We start from the raw sequence: 10,777 nt of genomic DNA, 5'->3' as shown, positions 1-10,777 counted from the left end.
TGATGAAACAAACCACTGCCCACAGCCATCCTTATATAGAGATCAGTGTCCTATATCACTTGGCCCAACGTCTCCAGCACCGACAACGTCTTTTTTTTCATGTCTAGCACCGACATTATTATTCGTTTAATCTGTCACAATTTTCTTTTTTGGGGTGGGGCCCGGGGGGCATTTTCTTCTTTTTTTTTCATGGCAAAGCCAACTTTAATTCACAAGTTTCCTTTGAACAACACACATTCTAATTTTTTCAGTTCCAAAAAATGAAAAAAAAGGTGGACTCTTGGACCAACAGATATCAGTTATTACTGAATTTTACTGAAATTACTAGACACGGCAAAAAAAAAAAAGAGGATTCTAGGGTGTAGCACTGCAAATAATTGTAAAACATACTTTAAGGTAAGCTCTTAATAGATAGTTTTATCTGGACTCCAAATACCTCGGAAGGGGAAGGGTAGTTATTACAAGCTAATAAGAACGAGATCAATTATTAATTACCTAAAACATTTTGGTAGATATAGAACATGCATAATTGAGATATTCCTTGCTGCTAATAATAAAACGTGGCCATGCATCGCAGTTAGAGAGGGACACCTAATCGCATTCGATTGAAATGGTATAACTCACACTAACACACAACCCTACAGATGGAGATAAAGGGACAATTAATCGCATCTGATTGGAATGCCATAGCTCGCGTTTTAGCTTTAAGCACACGATCAAGCTGAGACAGGGACAGGGACATATATATGGACTCGCTGTTGCGCCGTGTCACCTTAATACGCAGTCCATCGATCTCTTTCTTATTTGGACACGGTGACGTATATATTTGTACACACACACATATCTCGGCATCGTCCTGTCCTGTACTCCTGTCAGCATGCAGTGGGCGGCTGTAGGCTGTTGAACCGTAGCGTTAGCTTGCAGGGATACTCTTCAGGCTCTTGGTGTGGTCAAATTCGATCTTGGAGTGTGGCAGATAGATTCTACATTCTACAAATTAAATGTATCAGATGTGTGTTAGAGTTGACTCGCCAGCCCAACGGCTGGTCAACCCTTGATTTGCGCCCTGATCGGGTGCGCTCAACCAATCAATGGTTGTAGGCCCCCGTCGCGCAACGCCGTATTAATAGAAAGGGTGGGGGCCAAGGGCATGATAACCAAAGTTCACCGTCGCCCCCCTAAACCCACCTACAGACCTAGCCCGATCCGATCTGGGAGGCGCTGCAAGCGACGGGAAGCACCACGCCGCCTTCGCCGCCGTCCACGACCTCGCCACGCCGTCCGTGACCTCTGCGCCGCCGTCCACGACTCCGGCGCGTCCCCGACTTTGGCATGGCGCACAACCAAGAAGCCGGCTCCTCCAAGAACTCCGCGGATGGTCTGCACCTCTCTCTCTCTCTCTCTCTCATTTCTAGTTGTAGCTCAAGAACCATCACTGTTATACTCAAGTTAGTCAAGTTTCACCCACTGATCTATGCCTAGTCGATCCATATAGTTTAACATTGGTATCAGTCGCCTGGATCTAGGTATTGATCCAGTTGGGGAAAGAGTTTAGAAGGAGATAGAATTCTTTTCGATGCGAATCAACTCAAGAAAATCAAAGAAAGCAATCCGAAACCATAACCCTAGCAAGTTCTAAGGGCTAGCGGGATTCACCGTTTCGCTGTAGCCACCACTGCCGGCCATGGCCGCACGGGATAAGCATCAACAGGCGCCGGCTCTCCGGCGTGTTACCACCGTCGCGTGGGCAAGACCCCGAAGCCAAGATGTGCTGGCTTGCCGGCGCTCCACTGCTCCGCACGGGTCCAGAGCACCGCCACAAGGGCCGCTCGACGGCGGCGCGCCCCACACGGGTGTGCGCGCGGCCGGCGAGGGGGCCTGTGGCGGCACGGACACCTTCTCCGGCGAGCCATCTCGGCCGCCGCCAACGCCGTTTCATGCGGGAGTCGAAGGGAAGAGAGAGAGGATAGAAAGAAATGAGGGTTAGGGTTTCCGGGTCCGGCGGTCGGCGGGTTTTGGTCAGCCGAGATCGGCGCCTGACCGTCGGATGCGATCCGACGGCTGCAGCCGGCCGGACCGAATTTGGCCCAAGAGGGAGGAAAGAAACCTGGCCCAGGCCCATGTTGTGGCCTGGAACGCGGGATGGCGCGCGCAGCGCACAGGCCGCGGGCCAATTTGGCCTCTAGGCCAGTTTTAGCTAAGCACAGTGATATTTTTTTCAAGTCTATTCATTTTCAGAAGCTGTTAATACTTGTTTAGTTAAGTTTTATCTCTAATTTTTGCACCAATGTGTATAAATTTTAGAGAGTAATGGACATGTTTCTGAAAAGTCAGTATTATATTTTTCATGTTTCCGCTGCTTAGTTAAGTTTTATCCTCTAATTAATTTAGAACCAACAGGACATTTTAATTAGAGGAGTAAGCTCTTTCATGTTATAATCAGTTGTAATATTGTTATTTTCTGACCAACATTGATAATGGCAATATTATAATTTTATTCAGTAAGTTTTCATGCATTTATTCTATTTCTGCCAAATGGTGATTTAGAATTAATGTAACAAGTTAATTGTATGTCTTAATTTGGACCAACGTTAAATTGAGATATGCAATTATTATTATGTTAAGATTCTCACTTTCTTTTGTTTGTTACTTCAGGCTCTAATGCTATGACCTTCATCAATAGCTTTCCTAAGCTTACTGGGCAGAATTATGGCATATGGCGTGAGGAGTTGGAGGTGAACCTAGCACTTGCTGAGATAGATCTGGCACTGACAGAGAAGGCTCCCACTGAGCCGACAGCACCCGTAAGGGGAGAGAGTGAGACCGATGCGGCTTGGACCGCTCGGGTAAGAGATCATGCTCCAGTGCAAGCTAAGTATGATCTAGACAAAGCCAAGTGGAATAATTCCAACCGCAAGTGCTTGATGGTCATCAAGAAATCCATCTCAGAGGGCATAAGAGGAGCTATTCCAGATTGTGCTACCGCCACAGAGTATCTTGAGAAAGTAAAGAATCAGTTTATTGGTTCCACAAATGCTTATGCACAAACTATCATAGAGAGGCTAAGTACCATGAAATACAATGGTGGCGGTGTCAGAGATCACATTCTGAGCATGAGCACCATGGCAGCCAAGCTTAAGACAATGAACATGGGACTCCCAGATCCCTACATAGTACATCTTGCTCTCAACTCATTGCCTGGCGAGTTTTCGACTTTTATAGTCAACTACAACTCTCAGCCTGATGAGTGGGACATAGAGAAGGCCATTGCCATGTGTACACAAGAGGAAGAAAGACTGAAGAAAGCACATGGTGGTTCTCTTAACTTTGTGCAGCACAACAAGAGAAAGAAATTCAATGACAAGAATGCCAGACCACAAGGGAAACCTCACTGGGAAAGAGGCTCCTCCTCTAACCCATATGGCAAGTTTCAAAAGAAAGACCCACAGAGAGTAGAACAGGATGAATGCCTGTGGTGCCACTCCAAGACACACAGGAAGAAAGACTGCCCAGATTTCCTGAAGCATCTACTAAAGAAAGGTGAGGACACTATTACATTCCTAGATGAAACCCTGTATTTAAGTTATGATAAATCTATTTGGTGGATTGACTCAGGTGCAACTGTTAATGTTGCCAATTCTTTACAGGGTATAAGTATGAGGAGGACCCTTCAGAGAGGAGAAAGATGGCTTAAGGTGGCTAATGGAGTTACAGCCGACGTTGAAGAGACAGGAGAACTCACATTAGAGTTAGATGGCGGCTTTAAACTCCATTTACATGATGTTCTTTATGTACCCTCTTTGTCTAGAAACTTGATCTCAGTCTTGAGATTCAGATTAATAATAAGTGTGTTGGTCTCGCCTTCCGATGAGACAAACTTTATATGTTGTCTATGCATGAGAATGTGAATGTTGTATGCAATGAAAGTAATATTGTGTGCAATAGTGAGTCTTCCTCGTCTATGAATGGAAAAAGTAAGCGCAAACGATGCGATAGTGAGACTTCAGCGAAATTATGCCACTGTCGTTTAGGCCATATTTCGAGAGGGAGAATTGAGAGATTTATTAAAGAAAATATTCTCCATCTGTTAGACTTTTTAGACGTAGAATATTGCATCGATTGCATTAAGGGAAAGTATGTCAAGCAAATAAAGAAAGGAGCCAAACGTAGTGTTGGGGTTTTGGAGATAGTACACACAGATATTTGTGGACCATTCCCCGTAAGGTCTGTGGACGGATATGATTCATTCATAACATTTACATATGACTATTCACATTATGGCTACATTTATCCAATTAAAGAAAGATCAGAAGCATTGGATAAATTTAAGATATTTCAGGCTGAAGTAGAAAATCAGCACAACCTAAAGATTAAAATAGTAATATCCGACCGAGGTGGAGAGTACTACAGTCGGCATACCCCCTATGGTCAAGTTTCTGGACCTTTTGCGAGGTTTCTACAGGAAAATAGAATAGTAGCCCAGTATTCTACACCGGGCAAGCCTTAGCAGAACGGAGTAGCGGAAAGGCGCAACCGTACCTTAATGGATATGGTGAGAAGTATGATGAGCTACTCCACGTTACCGATTAGTTTGTGGATGGAGACGTTAAAAATCGCCATCCATATTCTTAATCATGTACCAAGTAAGTCGGTGCCTAAAACACCATATGAGTTGTGGACAGGGAGAAAGCCCACATTAAATTATTTACATGTGTGGGGCTGTCTAGCAGAAGCAAAAGTATTTAACCCAAACATTGGGAAGCTAGATCCTAAGACAGTAAGTTGTCATTTTATTGGCTATCTAGAAAAGTCGAAAGGTTATCGTTTCTACTGTCCAGATAGATACACAAAGTTTGTAGAGACGAGACACGCTATCTTTCTAGAAGATCAGATGGTCAGGGGGAGCATGGTATCGAGGAAAATTGATCTTGAGGAGAAGCGGGTCTTTGTGCCCACTCTGATGATTCAGGAGCCGTTTTTCGCGTTGCTTGTTGCTGCTGCACCAACAGTGCAAAACACCATAGTGACAGCACTTGTTAGTTCTCCAGTTGTGGCAACAAATCAGAATGAGGAACCTGTCCTCCAGGATCCGACATAACAAATTACCACATATGAGGAGGAGCAACAGCAGCCCCAAGTAGAAGAAGTGCCGATAGTTGTGGCGCCCAGAAGATCTCAAAGAGTAAGAAAGCCCGCTATTTCTGACAACTATCAAGTCTATAATAGCGAGGAAGTTCAAATGGAGGGTGATCCCACCTCATTTGAAGAAGCCATGAGAAACAGTCACTCATCTGAATGGTTGGAAGCCATGAAAGATGAGATGAAATCGATGAGTACCAATGATGTTTGGGATTTAGAATAAATTCCCAATGGAGCCAAAACAATAGGCTGCAAATTGGTCTACAAGACGAAATGTGATTCCAAAGGGAATGTAGAAAGATACAAAGTGCAACTTGTGGCGAAAGGTTTCACACAGAGAGAAGGAATAGATTACAATGAGACATTTTCTCCTGTCACATGCAAGGATTCTTTCAGAATCATAATGGCGTTAGTTGCTCATTTTGATTTTGAGTTATATCAAATGGATGTAAAGACGACATTCCTTAACGAGGATTTATATGAAAGTGTTTACATGTCTCAACCCAAAGGTTTTGTCATGGAAGGAAAAGAACATATGGGATGCCGCGTGAAGAAATCCATTTATGGACTAAAACAGGCATCAAGACAGTGGTATTTAAAGTTCGATGAGACAGTAAGAAAGTTTGGATTTAAAGAAAATGAGGATGGCAATTGCATTTATGCAAAGCTCAAGAATGGAAAATTTATTTTCCTTATCTTGTATGTGGATGATATTCTGCTTGCCAGCAGTGATATCAATCTGCTACTGGAGACAAAGAAATTCCTATCCTCAATATTCGATATGAAAGATCTTGGTGAAGCATCATTCGTTTTAGGAATTGAGATTCACCGAGACAGAAGAAAGGGGGTCTTAGGATTATTGCAGAAAGGATACCTAGAAAAGGTACTGAAGAAGTACGGTATGCATGCAAGTAAGCCAACACCTGCTCCAATAGTCAAGGGCGACAATTTTGGGAAATTTCAGTGTCCCAAAAATCAATATGAGATAGATCAAATGAAAGCAGTACCATATGCTTCTGCTGTCGGAAGCCTACAGTATGCTCAAGTATGTACTCGCCCTGACTTAGCATTCGTTACCGGGATACTTGGCAGATTTCAGAATAAATCACGGATAGAACACTGGAAAATGGTTAAGAAAGCCTTGCGTTATGTGCAGGGTACGAAAGGCCTCATGTTAACATATAGGAGATCTGATTCCCTAGAGATAGAGGGTTATTCAGACTCAGACTTTGCGGGAGATATAGACGATAGAAAATCCACGTCAGGTTATGTATTCACTCTCGCAGGTGGAGCTATATCGTGGAAAAGCTCCAAACAGACAGTCACTACATCATCCACGATGTATGCAGAATTTGTGGCATGTTATGAGGCCTCAGGGCAGATTAAATGGCTAAAGAAATTTATACCCGGGTTAAGAGTGGTCGACAGTATAGAAAAACCACTAAAGATGTACTGCGACAATGAGCCTGCAGTATTTTACGCTCACAACAAGAAGTCAAGTGGTGCTGCCAAACACATTGACATTATGTTTTATGTTGTTAAAGAGCAAATCCAGGATCATACCATAAGTCTCGAGTATATGAGCACGAAAAAGATGTTAGCGGATCCGCTTACAAAAGGCTTACCGTCCAATGTGTTCAGAGAACACTTAGCCGGCATGGGTTTACGGGAAAGCCTATGAATCCTGGATAGTAAAGGCCCAAAAGTCAAGCTTCTGTTTCGAATAAGAAAGGTGCATTGTGGCTGTTAATCCAATGGTACTAACTGTTATGACGAGGCATGCTCTATGCGCTAATCTGTGATGGAATAGAGTATAAGAAGTAAGTATGTAAGAAGATATCAAGGGGGAGAATGTTAGAGTTGATCTCACCAGCCCAACGGCTGGTCAACCCTTGATTTGCGCCCTGATCGGGGGTGCTCAACCAATCAATGGTTGTGAGCCCCTGTCGCGCAGTGCCATATTAAAAGAGAGGGTGGGGCCAAGGGCACGATAACCAAAGTTCACCGTCGCCCCCCTAAACCCACCTACAGACCTAGCCCGATTTGATCTGGGAGGCGCTGCAAGCGACGGAAAGCACCACGCTACCTTCGCCGCCGTCCATGATCTCGCCGCGCCGTCCGTGACCTCTGCACCGCCGTCCACGACTCCGGCGCGTCCCCGACTTCGGCATGGCGCACAACCAAGAAGCCGGCTCCTCCAAGAACTCCGCGGATGGTCTGCACCTCTACCTCTCTCTCCCTCCCTAATTTCTAATTGTAGCTCAAGAACCATCACTGTTATAATCAAGTTAGTCAAGTTTCACCCACAGATCTATGCCTAGTCGATTCATATAGTTTAACACTGTGTACTCTAATTTTCTGAAAAAAATTGTGTACTATTTTTCCATGCATGCCATTTTTGCTTTTGCTAGTTTATTTCTCTCTCGTGCCATTTTTTTCTAATACCCTGTGTTTTCCTCATATTTTTTTGAAAGAAGAAAGAGAAATAAATCTGTGCTTGGTTAGATATCAGCCAAGTGGTAAAACAATATCTGTTGGTCTCTATAGATGTGGTAAAAAAAACGAACGATCTCGTCTTCTCCTCCACTTTTTGGAGACGCGACTTGTGGGTTGATCAGCTGATCGACAAGTGACGGATCCACAACAGGAAAATGACTGGCCGATGGGCTAGGACTAGCAGCACACTGTATGATCATGATTAAGGACACTGTTGATGGAACCACGCAACATATTGACACGCCGTTCCCAACTGCGAAAAAAACGGGAGAAGTAGTTAGTTTCCAATTCGGTTGGAAGAAATCATGAGAGATTAGATCATGCGGCGTGGGGGCGTCGTCATTCCTTATTTGATATTGGTTATTGGTGTGGTTCTGGACATCACCAAATTTCGTTCAGGGGGGTACTTAAGTTTCTTCCTTACTTGTCTTAATCATACTGTATATACTATACACTCTAGAGATGAAGGCCTGGGAGCAGCCGGACGCTCCGCGGGCGACACGTCGTGGGTAGAGGAAAGCCGACGCGGGGCGTGGATTCTCTGTTCGCTCGCTTCGCCGCAGAGCCGCACACGCCGACCTGCCGCACCGCCTTAGGTTCGCATGGGTCCCGCTTGGACCCCTTCAACCCCTTCACTCCACTGGTGTAACGACCCGAAAAATTCACCAAATAAATCACACGCTAAACTTATTTTTCAAAACTCTTTTTTTCATCATTGAGCTCAGTTATCTCTAAACCCAATACCTTCCCAGGATCTTTCGCCGTTCCAACATCTGATTCCATTCGTCGTGTCCATCTTTTCTTTTTCGCCGACCGTACCTCGCTCTCTCTCTTCTTCCTCGCCAACGTCCCGCCCCGCGCCGCTCGGCGGCCTGTCGCCCACGCGCGACCGCCGACCGCGATTAGCGCCGGCCGCACGCGCCTTCCCTGGCCCGCGCACCCGGCCGCGCACGCCTCCCCTGGCCCGCGCACCCCTCCATCGCCGCCGGCGCGCACTCACTTCTCTCTCCCTCTTCCCTTTTTTTTCTTTTCCCCATTTTACTTTTTTCCCCTTTTCTATTTTCTTTCTCTTTTTCTCTCTCTCTTCCCTTTTCCTTTTTCCTTTTCTTTTCTTTTTCTCCATTTTCTTTTCCTCTTTTCCTTTTTCTTTTCTCCCTCCTCCCTTCTCCTTCCTTCCTTCTCTGCTCCTTGGCCGCACGCGCCCGAGCACGGCCGGCTCAGCCCACCTCTGCCGCGCGCCACCAAGCGTTGTTGGGCCACCTGCCCCGCACGCTCTCACCCCCGCAGCCCGCTCGGCGCGCCGCCCGGCCGCGCACGCGCGCACCAGCTCGGCACCGCCTACCCGCGCGCACCCGTGCCCCGCTCCCCGCCGCACCCAATCGCCGTGCACCGCTGCTGCGGCCCAGCCCCGCTCGCACACACCCCCCCTACCCGCTCACCGCCACACCGAGCACCGCCGACCAGTGCTGCGCGTGCTCCACGCGCACGGGCCGCTCGACGCCCCGCCCGGCCAGGCCGCCTGCCACCGCACCGCGCACCTGAGCTCCGCTCCCGGCCCTGCGCACGCGCACCACCGCTGCCCGCGCCGCGCGAACCGCCGTGGCACACGCTCACGCTCGCCGAGCAGCGACGTCGCCACGCGCACGCGCGCGCGCACACACGGGCTTGCCGCTCAAGCCGCGGCGCGGCGCCCGCACACACGCCCTGCCCCGTCGTACGCACGCAACCGCACCGCCTTTACCCCTCTGCGCGCCACGACGCGGCCGCTTGACCAGCGCTGCCCCTGCTCCCCGCCATCACCGCCGCGCCGCTCGAACAGAGCCACGCCGCGACACCCGCCTGCCCAAGCACAGCGCCCGGCCTCCCCCTCCACGGTGCCACAGTGCGCGGCGCACCGCTCGGCGCTGCCCGAGGGGTCATGTCACCCCTGTGCCGCCGCGAATCGGGCTGCCGCGGCTCCAATCGCCATTAATGGCGCCCGCGCCGCTCGCTGGCCGCCACCGCCGCGCTCAACCCTCCCCACCGCCTCTTGCGCCCTATAAAGGAACCCCTAGCGTCACTTTCCCGCTCCACGACCGCCCCCACCGCTCCTAGCTCCCCTCCGAGCTTCCAGTGCCGCCGCCGCGATCCCGCTCCGCCCACCGCGCCTGCTCCCGTGGCAGGCCCGCTCCGCCACCTCCCTGCCCGAACCAAGGGTCGAGGTAGGTGCTCGGACCCTCCTTCTCCCTTTTCCACCACCAACACCCGCCTCTGGCCGCCTCTACCGCGCCGCCCACGGCCGCCGCCGACCCGCCACGGCCATGGCCGCCGTACTCCTCCCCGCGGGCCCCTCCTCTGAAATTGAGGAGGGGAATCAAATCCCGGCGTCGCCCCGCCCATTTTCCCCCTGTTCCCGGCCGCCATCATGCCCCAGGGCCGCGAGCCCATGGCCGCCGGCGCCCTGGGCTCCTCCTCTGTTTTGCCCCGTCGGGGGGGTAGAAGAAGGAGGGGCATTTTGCCCAAAACCCCCTAGCCTTCCATGTTTTTGTGAAAGAAACCCCCACCGTTTTTACTTTTTTCCCCAATAAACCCTTCCTGTTTTCTCATTTTGCAACCAAGCCCTCCAACTTATGAACCCAATAATAAATAAACCCCTACACCTTCCTAATAGGCCCAAATATTTTTAGAAATCACAAACCAAGCCCCTGCCTTCTCAAATATATTTACAAACAAGTCCCTGGACCCATATTTTACCCCTAAACCTTTATATAACGTATCATTTCATGCGCCAAACGACCTCGGATCTACCTAAAACTTTACCATGCCTCTCATGACATAATTTTGTCCATGCCATTAGGAAACCGCTCAAAAATATTACTCCGAACCCCATATCTTAACTGTTTCCGATTCGAGCTCAACGATAAAACTTTTATTTCTTTTCTTGATTGTGTGCTTGCTTGTACACGTCATAGATCACGGTGTGAATGAAGGAGAGCCCAATGACGAGTAGTACTGTGAACAAGTGAACGAGGATCAGCTCTGCGACCCCGAGCCTGAAGGACAGCACCTCGATCAGGACTTCCCCGAAGGCTTCGAAGACGGCAAGTTCAATCCCGCCCTTTGATGCATGTTTTGTCCCAGTTTTTATAAACACAACCTATTG

The sequence above is a fragment of the Panicum virgatum genome, chromosome 3N (assembly GCF_016808335.1).
Source record: "Panicum virgatum strain AP13 chromosome 3N, P.virgatum_v5, whole genome shotgun sequence".
Classification (NCBI taxonomy): Eukaryota; Viridiplantae; Streptophyta; class Magnoliopsida; order Poales; family Poaceae; genus Panicum; species Panicum virgatum.
Note: the sequence above shows the minus strand (reverse complement) of the source record.